We start from the raw sequence: 15264 nt of genomic DNA, 5'->3' as shown, positions 1-15264 counted from the left end.
ATTATTCACCACTAGTGTACTGGGGCTACAGTACTAATGGATCCCAAATTGGATAACCAAGCTCTCCTCTTTCTGGGTAATGCCTCTCTCTGTGTAGTGAAACACAGAAGTCCAAGGCACACTCAAGGATGTGATGAGGTTAAACATTCAGAATGCAGTTTACACCATAATACCAATTAATGGGATCCATGTTCAGTCTGTGCTATACTTTATGAAAGAAAAATAACATGAATAATATACTATACATAAAGCCAAGATAAACAGTGAAAAACAGAATCCTCTACGGCTCTCTCGGCAAGAGCGCCTGGACTCTAAGCACCTTAAAAACAGATCACATTTCAAAATTCAGACCATATTACACACGGTTACTCTTCAAAGCAAGAGCAACGGTGCAAATACTTGTTTCGAAGTAATTTGGCTGTAGCAGTTGATATGGAGTTAAATGTTTCTGATGCACCCACTGTCCCACCACCCAAAGTTATACACTTCTTTAGAGAGGATACTGCTGTGATGGCATCAGGGTTCTGGTGGGGCGCACTTGGGGTTTTTACAGAGTCTTCTGCCAGCACAGCAGTCGACTAGTACCGTAGCCACTGGGATAGCTGTAGGAAGGTATTGTATTCTATTTCAATTGGATTTATATTGCTCTTACCACCCTTGTCAAGGTGTTGAAGCGATTTACTCCGGACAGCACACTTCTCCGGAACTCATGGTTAGTGGTTAGTCCAGTGGTATTATTTATTAGACTTAATATAGTGCGCTCAATCATCCATTTGCATTTCTCCTTGGTAGATTAACATTAATGGTCATTTGGTGCTATCATTAGTGGGATGTTTGTGCCGCATGTAAGTTCATGCACACCTTTAGTTGGGTTAATAGATTAGCGAGAGGAGAATTGGTATTGTGAGGTTGCAGGGGTATGTCTCTCAAAAAAAGGAGAGGTGGTGCTCTCTGAAATGATTTTCGGGCAATGTGCAGAAATACATTGATAGACATTAAGGCAAAGATGAATGTGAATTGTAGAAGTTGTGTTCAGAGAGAGGTGGCATGCCAGGTATGAAAGCGAAGGAGAGGGCTATTCGAAAGAAAAAAAGGAAGAGACAACACTCATAAGCCTTAATTAAAGGTCAGTTTCTTGTGCAGGATTTAGAAATATAGAGGATGGTCTTTGAGAAAGCATGCAATTTGTGGTTGAAAGACTATAGAGAGAAAGATCATTATTTGCTAGCAAAGAAATTAGGTACTTTTATGATCGTCACTGGAATACGTTCAACAGCCTGCCACCGCTAGGATTCCACTAAAATACCGTTCTTGCAAGGTCAGCTTATCAGGCGAGGGGTTGGAAACATGAACTAATGACTAGATGAATGAAGTTGGAGTTATCAAGAGTTTTAGGCTGTGCCTAAATGAAGCAGTAACCTCATGATCATAACAGTGTGAGAAAACACATAATGAAAACATTGAGACGGTGACTCTGCAAATTTAGGTTTGGATGTCTTGTGCTGTTCACCCACAGGTTTTCCTCACAGTATTAATTATAAAAGCAAAGTGGATCCCTTTAAATGCCCCTCATTGTAGCATGGCACAAGTTGAAGGATGAAGGCACATTTTTCAGACAGAAGAAGTGTATTGTCTGCATTCCTATGGCTGAAGGATGGAGATCTACAAACTGTGGGAGGAGGATTTTGACTTTGCTCCCTTTGTTAGAAAGGGACTGCTGATTAACCTTTCTAAAGCATTGCCACTTAGCAGATGACAATAGGAGTGGTAGGATTGCAGAGGTTATCTATTCAAGGGCAAGGGGACTCTTTAGGTCAGTCACAGCCTTTTGTCCTTCTTGTTTACAGCCAAATACAAAAACGTGCACCCCTTTGTGTGTGCCCCAGGCTGGAGACCACCCTGCTGTGAAGAGCATCACCACACAAACATGGAGGGCCTTATTTACAAGCCCATTGTGCCTCCAATGCGTCACTTTTTTGGAGGCACCGGCAGCGTAATGGGCTTTCCCATATTTACAAGGCCACATAAAGTCCCCCTGCGTGACTTTTCATGGTCTTGTAAATATGGGCCTCTTTCATGCATTACTCTGCGTGAAAGGGGCCTTCCATTGGTGTTGCTGTGAGTGTTCCCATGCAACATCCATGGAACCTGACACATTCCCAGACTGACAATGTTTTGTAAAGCTGGGATGGCATCAGGATCCTATGCCTCCACAGGGGAAGTGTAAGAGTGGTGCAACAAGGAAAAATACTTTTATTTCTCCTTTTTTCCGCATTCTATGCATGCTGCAATCTACAACATGCATAGAAAGAGGACAATGTCATCCACAATTGTTTTGGGCCGGAAGGTGACAATGGTGCCCCGCAACACAGGCACCCTTGCAACATGATGGAAGGGGTCTGCATTGGATCACGGCTGTTGTTTGTATGCTGGTGCAGAGGAGAAGGACAGACATGCGGTGTATCTTGCAGACACAGCGCATTTCTGCCCTTTTATGTTGATGCACGGCACTGCAGCAGTCAAGCTTGCTCTGCTTCTTTGAATCAGAATATAGTAACTGAGGCCCTATGTCTGTAGTGCAGCCAGGAAAGGACATTTAAAGTCCGGTTCAGGCGAGGTTGCTTTGTCAGGTAAAGATTAAATTAGAGCTTCAATCGACAGGTGTAAGAGGAAATTCATAGTACAGAGTAGCAAACCGATGTTTAAACTGTGATAGGTGTGAAATAAAACACTGAAATGCTACATCCTGCCTAGCACAAGTATTAATAGAGCATGTATTTATAGACTTTTTCCATCAACATCTTTGCCAAAATCTATTTCAATAGAATTTTCATAACTAGTCAACTGACATTTTCACTAGGCTAATCTTTTTAAATAAAGCTTCAAACTGGAGACTGTGTATAAAGCGGTATTACTAAGGCTGACAGCACTCGGAAACATGCAAAGGGTTTAGCGCTCTAAAAATCAATGGTCATGGGAATAAAAATTATTAATTTGTTTAACGTGCTACCAAGATGCTGGTTTTTAGAGCTGTTTCGCCTGCCCATTTTAGAGACAACGTGGGATGTACTGTGTAATTCTCTTAATTTCTCGTGATTTGGTGTCATCACACGCCCCATTGTATCCCTTTTTAGATGTGACCCGGAGTTCGCTAGCCTCATTGTCTAATGTTACACACAGCTGAGCATTCCTTTCTAAAAACCCAATCATGTGATATATCCAAGCATCACACAAAGCGCTTTCTATTCCCATAATCAAGGGGCTGGGGCTTTAGTGAATCCTCATCACCATGCCATCACAGTCACATACTTTCTTTTTGTGCACATTCAAATGTTAAATACCCGTTAAAGAGCAGCATGCCTCGGGGTAAGTGCAAGGTTAATGTTGAGGGCCACAAGTAGGTAGAATATAAGGACTTTCCTGCAGTGTCATCTTAAGGTTTTTGGGGGCTCCAGGCAAAACAAATTGTGGTTGCCTCGGACAAGACACATTTTAGAGGGGCCTCTATGGAACACATTTGAATTGTTTTACCCATTTCCTGGGAATTCATGTCCATCTCGATGTCAAACAATACAAAATGATTTGTTAAACTGCAACAAGGTCACATAGCAGTTAGAATGTGTCTTGCCAAGAGCCCCTTAAAATGGCACTGAGTAGAGAGACTGAGTTAGGGTAGAGGCACGCAGAGAGAGAGAGAGAGAGGTTTTCGAGAGCAAGAAATATAATAGCCAGCGGCCAAATAGATAGAAAATTCACTTTCACAGTGGGCTCCTTGGAAGGTGGGTTCCTCAGCAATTACCCACACCTTAAAACATCACTGCTTTCTTGGGGTCTATTTCCATCAAAATCTAAATGGTTTTCATTATAGGTGGGCTATGTGATTGTCAGAACCTCGTTTAGAGGGCCATGGGGCAAGCAGGAGCAACTGAGCCCAACTGTTAGGGTTAATTTCTTTTACTCCAGATGCCCGGGGCCCGACTTACTATGGATCCTACCTATACTATCGGCCTCTACTATGATCCAAGCACCTACTCAGCACTTGACTCTCAGTAGTAGTGCTCGTTGAGCAGTCCAGGTCTTCACTTGGTGGGAGGTAGACCCAGGGGTGTGAACATAGGGTAGCAACTCAAAATGCATTACGCAGCTGCAATAAATGATTGTCCAACCAAATTCTTGCTTTAATGAAAACATGAGTATTTGTATATGAACACAAAGTAAAACATGGCATTCACAAATAATACACTGCTCTCCTGACGCAAGGGCTCTAGTATTTTAGCAGGTGGATTCCTGCATCTCACTCTCCTTTCGCTAGCGGTAGTGGTCATTTCCCATTCACTATAGGTGACATTCAGGTTAAGCGCCACTAATAGACTAAGTCTCAGAAGTTTCACTCTGACTCTTTATTAAAGTCAAATGTTTTCCAGGGGTGGAGCACTAAATGGCTGTCTCCTGGCACCTCAATACAAGGTACCAATCGCCAGATCCCCCACTACTCTTCTTTAAAGGGCACACCGTTCTTGGCAAGCAGGCAGACACTGGTGATCCAGTCTCTAGGGGGAGGTATTCTTTGATTCCCTGGGTAATGTTCCCTCAAACAGCTGGCAGACTTGCAGGCTTTGCCCCCCTAATTCTGGTCATATGTATAAAACTTACAGAGCTTCTCCTCCTCATACAGCCTGTCTGCTTACTTGACCATTTACAATTTTTGGGGCCTCGAGCTCCAATTCCACAGACCCAATGTAATTTAAATTCTGAGTCTTTGAATATTATGTTGGTGTTCTTGTTTTTAAAGTGCCCTCTCCTCTGCTCTGCCCATCCTCCAGAAAGTAATCTGCCACAGCAGGAGTGACTCCAAATCTGAAAACCCCACAACATAGGTCAAGGGCATTACTAAATGTTCACACCTTGATGTCAGCTACAGTGATATATGTATCAGATGTTTGCACCATGTGGACAAGGAGCGCGCTGCAGACAGGAGCGTGACGGCGCTTGCTGCTTAGCTGATTTTAAATTCCTGCATATTATTTCATTATATTATTCTTTTAGGTCGTTCAGACCCTCGCATTTTCCCCTCACTTGCACAATAATTGTGTCCCGCACCGCCGCTTGGCGGGTTGGTTCCTGGGGAGTTGGACATCTTGGTTTGGGGTGAGTGTGGCAGTAAGACCTGACAGCGCTTCATTGCGCATGCGCCAGCGGGGAACGCGTATTTAACGCGAGTCCCCGTTCTCTCTCCCCTGACAAGGAGCGCGCTGCAGACAGGAGCGTGACGGCGCTTGCTGTTTAGCTGATTTTAAATTCCTGCATATTATTTCATTATATTATTCTTTTAGGTCGTTCAGACCCTCGCATTTTCCCCTCACTTGCACAATAATTGTGTCCCGCACCGCCGCTTGGCGGGTTGGTTCCTGGGGAGGCGGACATCTTGGTTTGGGGTGAGTGTGGCAGTAAGACCTGACAGCGCTTCATTGCGCATGCGCCAGCGGGGAACGCGTATTTAATGCTCTTCCCCTAGCGCAGCGGGATCGCGCAGCGGGCGTGTCCTCGCGTGGCCGGAGTCGTGCCAGAGTCCTGCCCGTCTGCGCCCGTCCGCGCTAAGGCCGTGCGGGACGTGGCGGACTCTGGGCTGCGTTTTCACCTAGCACTGCCGCCATGCGGACATACTCTAGGGAGCGCCTATATTCCATCGGCAAGGTGAGCTGTAATTGTACTCTACAGCCTGTTCATCCTTTATGCGGTCCATACCGTTGTCCTTGCAATGGTTTGGTGCTTGACCCCCCGCTGCCTCTCCCCCGGCTTAGTCCTTCTGCCGCCCTTCACAGCAGGGGTTTACCTTCCTCACTGCGGATCATGAATCTAAATGTCAGGTCGATCCTGAAACATCAGCAGAACGTATACGATCTGATTGAGAATGAAGCCCCGGATATCTTTGGCTTAACCGAAACATGGCTTCAGGAAGCTGACACTGCCATCCCCAATCTTGTATGCCCTCCTGGCTACTCTATGTACACTTCGAATAGACTATCTAGAGGGGGGGAATAGCCCTAATAGTGAGGTCTAGCTTTTCCTGTGTGTGGACCGTCCTTAAGACTGCTGGCTGTGAAAGTGCCTCTTTTAAAGTCTCTGTCAGCCCAGAATTTACACTCTCTGGGATGGTGGTGTATCGTCCGCCGGGCAGTGACGTGGTGTTCAGGAATGTCTTCCCGGACATCGTTGCCACCTTGATCACCGGCTGCGCCAATTTTTCCATTCTGGGTGATCTAAATCTGCATTTCGACACACCTTCCAGTCTGACAGCACGTAGTATTCTTTTGGACTTAGAGGCCTTTGAACTCTCCCAGCTGGTCTCCCAGCCTACTCATTCAGGGGGACATATTCTTGACCCTTTTTTCACTAATCTGACAGAGGCTAAAGTCATGTCGATTGCTCCTGTAGAATGGTCTGACCATTCGCTGGTGTCCATCTGTTGTCCTATATCAGCCACTACTTCTACCTCTTCAGCCAGACGGGTACCCAGGAGACCCTGGAATAAACTCAGGCTGGAAGACTTCCATCATCTTCTGTCAGTGGAGCCCCTGGGCCCATTGAATAATATAGAAGAGGGGTATGACCTCTTTTGCTCTTGGCTCACTAGGGCTTTGGACGCTTTGATACCTATTGTATCGACGAAGATCAATCCTCGTGAGTCAAGCCCCTGGTATGATGGCGCTCTGCGCGCCCTGAAGGGAGCCTGTAGACGGGCGGAGAGGGCTTGGCGGAAGACATATGGGGCTGAGTTAAAAGCTGCATATGCCGCGTCCGTTAAGCTCTACCAGCGGGCCATATGTCGTGCTCGAGTGGCCTTTTATGCCGAAGAATTCCGGAACAGCACCAACCCGTCGAAGGCCATCTTTAAGGCGGTCAAAGATCTTATGGCAAAGCGGATTACCTCCACGGCTGAGAGCTCTGTCGCACACTGCGAATCCCTTGCTTCCTATTTCTTGGGAAAAGTCCAAGCTATATATCGGACATTCCCTAGTATTGGAACTGTGTTGGGTAGCTCCAATGTGACACCTCATCAGATCACCCTGCTCTCATTTCCCCCTCTCACCTCGGATGGGTTTGATAAACTTGCTATGCAAGTTAAATCTGGGTCTCCATCTGATCCAGTGAGGCCTGCCCTCTTTCGAGACCAGACCTTTTTGGGACGCCCGGTTGTTCGCTCCCTTGTCAACCTCTCCCTGGGGTCGGGGGTAGTTCCTACTAGTTGGAAGCAGGCGGTGGTGTCTCCGATTATTAAAAAACCCTCCCTGGACCCGTCTAAGCCGGAAAGCTATCGTCCCATTTCGCTGCTACCCTGGCCAGCTAAGCTGACAGAGGCCCATGTCAATCTGGCCTTGTCTGAACATCTAGCCCGGACCAATGCCCTCGATCCCACACAGAATGGCTTCCGTGCTGGCCACAGCACGGAGACTGCCCTTCTTGTGATGGTGGAACATCTCCGTGCGAGGCTGGATGCTGGTCAGACGGCGGCGCAGATTTTGTTAGACCTCAGCGCCGCCTTCGACACTGTATCTCACAGCATCCTCCTGCAGCGGCTCGAGGAGATTGGTATCGGTGGCCAGGCGCTGCAATGGTTCCGCTCCTTCCTGGACAACCGTTCCTTCTGTGTTGCCATCCCTCCCTTCAAGTCCAGGTTCCAGCCTCTGGCCATGGGGGTTCCGCAGGGGTCCTCGCTGAGTCCCACGTTGTTCAACCTTTACGTGAGACCGCTGGCTGATGTCGCGAGGCAGTGGGGCCTAACTCTGGTCTCATATGCCGATGACACACAGCTGGCGGTTACTCTCAGCGGGGATACGGAACAGGATGCCCCCAGGTTTCAGTCTGGACTGAAGGCGGTGGCTAGTTGGTTGACAGGAAACTGTCTCCAGCTCAATGCCACAAAAACAGAGGTTATGGTTGTCGGGAAGGGAGTGGAGCTCTGGGGCGATCAGTGGTTGCCTTCGGAGCTGGGCCCTACTCCGACCCCGGTGTCGGAGGTGAAAAATCTAGGGGTCTGGTTGGACGCCGGTCTTACCTTTGTAGGGCATACCAAAAAAGCTGCAGCCTGTTGCTTTGGACTGTTAAGAGGTTTAAGACCAGTTCTTAAATTCTTCAATGCCCCTACCAGACAGCTTGTAGTCCAGGCAACTATCATCTCCCGTCTGGACTACGCTAGCTCTCTTCTGGCTGGGGCTAACCAGGCTGAGTTAACTCGTCTGCAGCGGGTGCAGAACGCCGCGGCGAGAGCCATTGACGGCCTACCTAGATTCTGCCCGGTGGCTAATGTCCTCCGCTCCCTGCATTGGCTCCCTGTTAGGAAGCGTATTCTTTTTAAGGTCCTTTGTCTGACCTTTAAAATCCTAAGAGGTATAGGCCCTGAAATTTTGTCCAACTCAATTTCCTTTTATGCTCCCACCCGCAACCTTCGATCTCAAGGTCAGGCCCTTGCTGTTGTCCCCAGATTCAGGCTCAGCAGGATGGGGGGTCGTTCTTTCAGGGTGAAAGCTGCATGAATTTGGAACACCCTCCCAGTTGAAATCCGTCTGCTTGAGGACCTGTTGTCTTTCCGTAGAGCCATTAAAACATTTTTGTTTTAGCTATCTCTTTGAGGCCCTATCTTTCCTGTTGTGTTATGTTGCTCCTTGTCTCTGCGCCGGGACGCTCCTTCGCTGGAGTCGCTGTGCGCATAATAAATTGTTATAACATAACATAACATAACCATGGCCTCAGCCAAACTCTTTATGATTCTATTATCAACCCCATCTCCTTCCTGAGTTGAGACCAGGACCCTTCCCAGTGACTTCTCTCTGAATCAAGGAGCGCTCTTTGAAGTGTATTGAAGAGCCTGGTTCACTCTTCCTCCAGTGTGCCCCGCCCAGCTTACAGGAATGGAGCAATCCACAATTCTGTCTGGGGAATTCCTCTTCCTCCTCATATACTTCCAGTTAGCCATGGGTGTCCCAAAATGAAACCCAGAATATTCCATGTATTGTACCATTCACAGGCGCCCATACACCCACTACATATATAATACACATGCATTGCGCAGCACTACACATTAAATTGATGTAGGCCAAGGGAGAGTTAAGTGTACTGCAGCAGATCTTTAAACATATAATCCTGCAGGACTCACTCCACTGACACAAGTAAAACAATCTGTTAACTCCTACTGATCACTATAAGCAATGCTGTTCAGTATTGTGCTGGCGTTGCTTAGCTTCTGGCAATGGCAGTAGCCTTTCACCACGATGATGGTAGTGCCTTGTGCAACCTCTCTGTCTCACTGTTCCTACCTTACAATGATACACCATCTCATACTTCCTTAGTGTTGCAGTGCAATTCACCCTCCCTCCCCTCGGTTCACTGGCTGAAAAACAAAAACATCTATTCAAATTATAGGGAAGGAGTTAATGCAAGTGGCATTGTGAAAAGAGTGAGCCGGTCCAAAGTCAGAAGGATTCAGGGCATCCATAGCCAAGAGAACAGTAAGTAAGAGAGAGAGAGAGAGAGAGAGAGAGAGACTTGTTTATTTAGACCATGGTCTTTTAAACAATACAAAACAAAACGCAATCAGAGTCCAAAAAGTACGAACAGACAAAATTTCTACTACATCATAAATAATTAAAAATTCAATACAGGTTGAATAAGAAGATTAAAAGAGGGTAACACCCTCAAACACACAATTCATTAAACCCAAATTTTATGGAAGTTCTCACATATATATAGGAATACAAAGACAAATTTAAATTTTATAAAAGGCTTAAAAGGACTTAAAATCAGTGTCCCTCCTTCGATAGCTCCCTTCCAAAATCTTTTATGGCCTTCAGGAATTTACCCAATCCAATTGCAATTTCTAACGAATGCATATCTGTAAGTAAGCATATCGCCTGGGCACGTGAAATTATCTTATGTGATAGGAATATAGGACGTAAAAAGTTTCCTTACATCATGTGCAAATGTGCAATCAAGCAATATGTGCAACATATCATTTCTTAGGCCATGCCCACAGTTACAGTTACAGTTACCTTCTGGGCCAATCAGTACGGACTTTAATTTCCCATCTATCTTCCAGGGGTTAATCCCCACCCGGAACCTTAGTATTTCATGTCTTAACCCTTGGTTAGGCAATATATCCAGATACGGGAACCAACCTTCATTTACCCAGGAGTTCTTTGACTACTGTACCGATTTTTTCTCCAGCATGTAATCTAGGTCCAGTGCCCTTGAGAGAGACTGGCCTTGTTCCCTAAGTGTTCTCTTTGTAAAGTCGCCTATCTGGGCGTTCTGGGTAAATCTCACATTTAGGCGCCCAGACTTTTTCTCACAACCTTTGCCCAGCCGAGATTACTTATTTGGATTTCCTCTCCACACCATTGTGAGATTTAAGGTGTCAATCCTGGGTCTTGGCGCTTCCAAAATCTTACCAGGGCCATTTGGGATTGTACACTTCAAGAAGTTAACCCTAGTTCCATTTTTAAAATGTTTTCCTCTTCCTGATCCTACTCATGTTTACCGCTCAAGTATAACACTTCTGCCCCATACAATACTTGGGGGGGGATCATTGCTTCAAATGCCTTTATCATTAGTTTGTGTGTCATGTCTCCGTATTCTTTATTAAACTTTTTTAGACCACTTGTGGATGAAAAAGCTTTTGCTTTTTGAGCCTCCAGATGGGTACGCCATTTTAGCGCACTATCAAACCAGAGGCCTAAGTATTTATATTCCTTAACTGCCTCTAGTTTGTCATCACCCAAAAACCAATTGAAATTCTTCTTTCTCTTTCCAAAACATAAAACCTTAGTTTTTTCCATATTTACAGTCAGTATTTTCCTATCACAATAGTGTTTAAAAGCAGTTAATTTCCTTTGGAGTCCTATTTCAGTTTGGTCCAGGATCACTAGGTCGTCAGCATACAAAAGGCAGGGCACTTTATGCCCATTCATTCTTGGACTTGCACTTCTTTCCACTTCAAGTGCCGCGGGAAGATCTGCCAAAAAGATTGAAAATAACAGGGGTGCCAAGACGCACCCCTGTCTAAGACCATTCCCTACTAATATCTTATGAGTTAGTGCCCCATGCGTATCTCTAATGACCTGGGCCCAATTTCCTCTATGAAGCTCTTTTAGGATCATCAACAAGCCATCCGGTAATCCATATTTTAACATATCTTCCCAAAGTGTATTACGATCCACAGAATCGAAAGCTGCCCGAAAATCAATAAAACAACAATGTTGCTTCCCATTTTGTTCTATCGATTTCCGAGCCAGGGCCCATAGGGTGAAGCAATGATCTATTGTGGAGTGGCCTTCTTCGAAGCCACCTTGATCCACTGGGATAATTGCTCTCTCTTCTGCCCAAATCTTTAACCTACCTAATATTATCTTAGCAATATTTTTTTCTCTAACATCGAGTAGATTAATTAATCTATAATTCCTTGGTGCGTTGACGTCCCCTTTTTTATGGATCCGTCTGATTATCGCACCCTTCCAATTACTAGGTATTGTCCCTAGTTCTAGGATTACTGCAAACATGTTGGAGAAAAATTCAGCCCACCAAGGTGTACGTGACTTAATTATCTGGGCTGACAGGTTATCTGGGCCAGCAGCTCTTGTTAAGTTAAGGGTCTTTATCGTATTAAATACATTTTCTACTGAGAAGTCTGGTTTTAGATCATCTACTAGACCTCTCCAGTCCCCCTGCGCTTCCTCTTCAATTTCTCTCCCTGCTGGGTATAGTTCTTTCAAGTAAACCACCCAAGCACCCTCTTCTACCACACAGATCATTGAAGCGGCTGAAGCCTCTGATATTGATCGGACTAGATTCCAGAACTGCCGTATGTTCTTGGATTCTATTGCCTCCAGCAATTTCCCCCAACAAATATCCTTATGGGCTCTTCTTGTGCTATTAAGAAGCATGATATAGTCTTCTTTTAATTTGACGAGGTTTTCTGCTCTAGCCTTATCAAATTTTTTGCACAGACTGCGCTGTTCTCTCCTTAGTTCTCTTTTCTTATTTAGACAGTGTGTATTAAACCAGTTACCTTTCTTGACCTTTGTGTTTTGGCTACTCTTGCTGGCCTTTACGTCCGTTCTAAGTTCATCCTTGATGCTGTGTACTACTTGGTTTATCTTATCAATATACCAGGCCAGCTCTAAACCAGCTGCACATCTTAAAGGTATGTTTTATTGGAGCCTGGTTAACTTTTCTATATATTCTTCAGTTAGCCATGTTGAAATTCGCCTAAGATAATCCATCTGTTGTATAATTACTTTCTCAGCGACAATTTCGCAGGAATGTACCAACTCCAATTCTAAAATATTGTGGTCACTATCTTCTATATGGTTGACCTTGAATCCCTTTATTAAATTGAAATTCCATGCTGGCATAAAAATATAATCTATGGGACAATTTTGTGACCCTTGTTTAAAAGTTTTCTTTGCCGGGCGGTCTTGTGGAAACCTGCCATTCAAACAGAAGAAACCCTTGGTCGCTAAATAGTTTCCCAAACTTACATCATGCGGAGAGCATGAGCTTTCGTGAAACTTTGCTTGGATTATATCGTTGGATTCTAAAATTTCCAGATACATGAGATCATGCCGCTTAGGGTTGAGTTTATGATTAAAATCTCCTGCCAAAAAAATCAAATCTGAATCGTACTTTTCACACAAAAGATCTACATCATTCTTAAAATTTCCCATTTCAGTTCTATCCCATTTCAGTTCCAGAACAGTAGGTAGATAACCCTTGCTCCAAGCATTTCTGAGTTGCAAAGAGATCAGAACACAGACTAGGTATACATACATCAACCTAGGAAGGAACAAGACAGGCATGCCTGTAAAGATAGACCTGTAATCTCAACAGAGAGTGCTTCACTTGCTCAGAGATCCTGCCAGCTGTTAAATACAGCAAACTTCTGGAACATTTCCCTTTTCTGGCACATCCAACATGAGCAGTTTCAAAGACCTGCATTCATGCCCAGTTTGCTGCATGACTTCTGCACCAATCCCTGGTGACCTCAATTCACCAAAATGTCAGGGGTATGTTAACATCCGTGCACCCTTTTAAATGAACTCAGGTTTGATCCCCTTCATTAGCCTTCAGGTTTTTTTTCCGGTGAGGGTAGGGTACAGGCAGAAAATAGAGATCATAAAAAATAAAAAGAGCTCTTGGTACATGGTTTACCACCTGTTTCTGTATCTGCTACTCCTCGCTATTCCTCATCTCAAATGCCATATAGGCAAAGGAAAACTGTTGCTATTGTTGAATTCTGGCCAACCATGACCTTAACTCAGAGTACTAGATGCATAGTTGCCCGGGTCGGACTTGGTTACAAAATAGAACAGGGCATCAACATAAAAGTGGCCACGGTTAGCAAACCAGACAGCTAAAAAAGTGGCCCATATTAAAGAAATCAGGCCAATTTTAAACTTATAAAGACACACTCTATAGGTATTTTGCAAGGTATGGGAAAGTGCATGCATTTGTGTTTGCTGCAGGCATTGTTCATGGCAATAGCGTGAAAATCAACAGTTAAAACTGGCCCACCTGGCCATAAAATCGGCCCACAAACTATTAAATATTCATCCCACACACTAATCTGTCTGACCGGGCCCTCTTGATTGCCCTAAAGTGCAGTCCAACCCTGATAGTGGCATACCACCCTCATTGATTCAATGCATAGTGCTGAGGTCATGTGACGATGTAAAGCTGGTACCTACCTTTAACACCCAATGAACTGTATACCTTGGCGTGGAAAATAAAATGCATTATATACTCCTAGATAAAGTGAGAAGCATCTGGTCTAAAAAGATAAGATACCATTGATCTACTGTGGTGGATGGCCTTTTAATGCTTAGTGAAAGCATCAACACCTTCATAGTATTCCACAGTGATGAGCAATTAAGTGGCCCCAGCCATGTGTGAACAGTAGCCAGACTTGTCTTTAAACAAGAAGGTAGTGTTTTGCCAGGATGCCAGTATGAATTGATACCATCAGTTGACACAAAAAGGGGTGGGGATCGGTACCACAGAGCACACTAGTGATAGTCTTGAGTTTTAATAGCATGGCACCCACAGGGACAGTGCTGCTTGCTACTAGTGCAGGACAAGAAAGGATAAAACTGGAGACTATGAAAGGCAAGGATCAAGGGTTCATATGGTACACTCTTTAACATGACTCTCTTTCCCAGCAAAAGGATGTACCTGGCTGCACCCACAGGCTTCCACAGCACATGTGTAGGGCCAAATCAAGCACGCCTGCACTGACAGTAAGGAGCTCCCACTTTCTCCCTTGCTGATGTGCAGCGAGTTTCCTTATTTTGAGCAACTGCCTTGAATCTTGCTGTGCTTCAAAGCAGTTGATCTGCAAGAATCCTAAAAGATAGCTCATTTCCTGCTAGAGTGGTGGAAAGTCTTTGGTCTGGTGAGCTCAACCCCAGCTTTCACTGTAAGCCTGGCAAATCCCTTTCACAGGAAATCAGTGTAATCAGGTCATCAGTGTCAGAGACACCTTCTCCTGCTCCTGGGTCGTACAGGGGAAATAGCAATCAAACTCCTTGATTCCATTCCTGAATCTCTGCTTACTCTACCACCCTGGTGTGTGACTGGTCTGAAAATGAATACAGTGTAGCACAAATCACTGGCCAGTGAGTCCATTATTTTATCATTCCCTGATGGATAGGCTAATCCAATCAGGGGGTCTGTTTGTTTTAAATCCTGGGTGCCCCTTAGTCATGGGGTATGATTCCTGCTTGTTCACTGCAAGATCAGCAGGCTCAGTGCATGAGAAGGGGCTGCTGCCTCCTCTGTCTTTGGTTCCTGTGTTATTAGTTCATCAGAAGAGTAATGACACCTGTCTCCAGGGTAGACTATTAGACACCAATGATGAATTACCCATGGTATTCAAAGGGTGGGTTGGTCACATTTATCTAAATCTGAAAGCTGCTGCTCACTGTTAACTACAGTGTATACACTGTAAGTTACACTCAATGTTAGATACAGTGTATACATTGTAGGCCTGGGTGGAGTTTGCAGAGTTCTTCTATGTGGAACTCCGCAAGTGCTGAAAAACTACGCCGCTTAGTTCCGCAAGTGGCGGAGTGAGGTACTTACTCTGATTTTTAGCTCTGGGAGTTGGTCCAGCGTGAACGGCACAGCACGCATCACAAAAGGGCACCGCTTCTTTCTGCCGCTCCAGTAGATGTCCTACTAGAGCGACAGCTTCCACAACGTGAGTGATAGGCT

The sequence above is a fragment of the Lissotriton vulgaris genome, chromosome 2_2 (genome assembly GCF_964263255.1).
Source record: "Lissotriton vulgaris chromosome 2_2, aLisVul1.2, whole genome shotgun sequence".
Classification (NCBI taxonomy): Eukaryota; Metazoa; Chordata; class Amphibia; order Caudata; family Salamandridae; genus Lissotriton; species Lissotriton vulgaris.
This window is presented reverse-complemented; position numbering follows the sequence as displayed.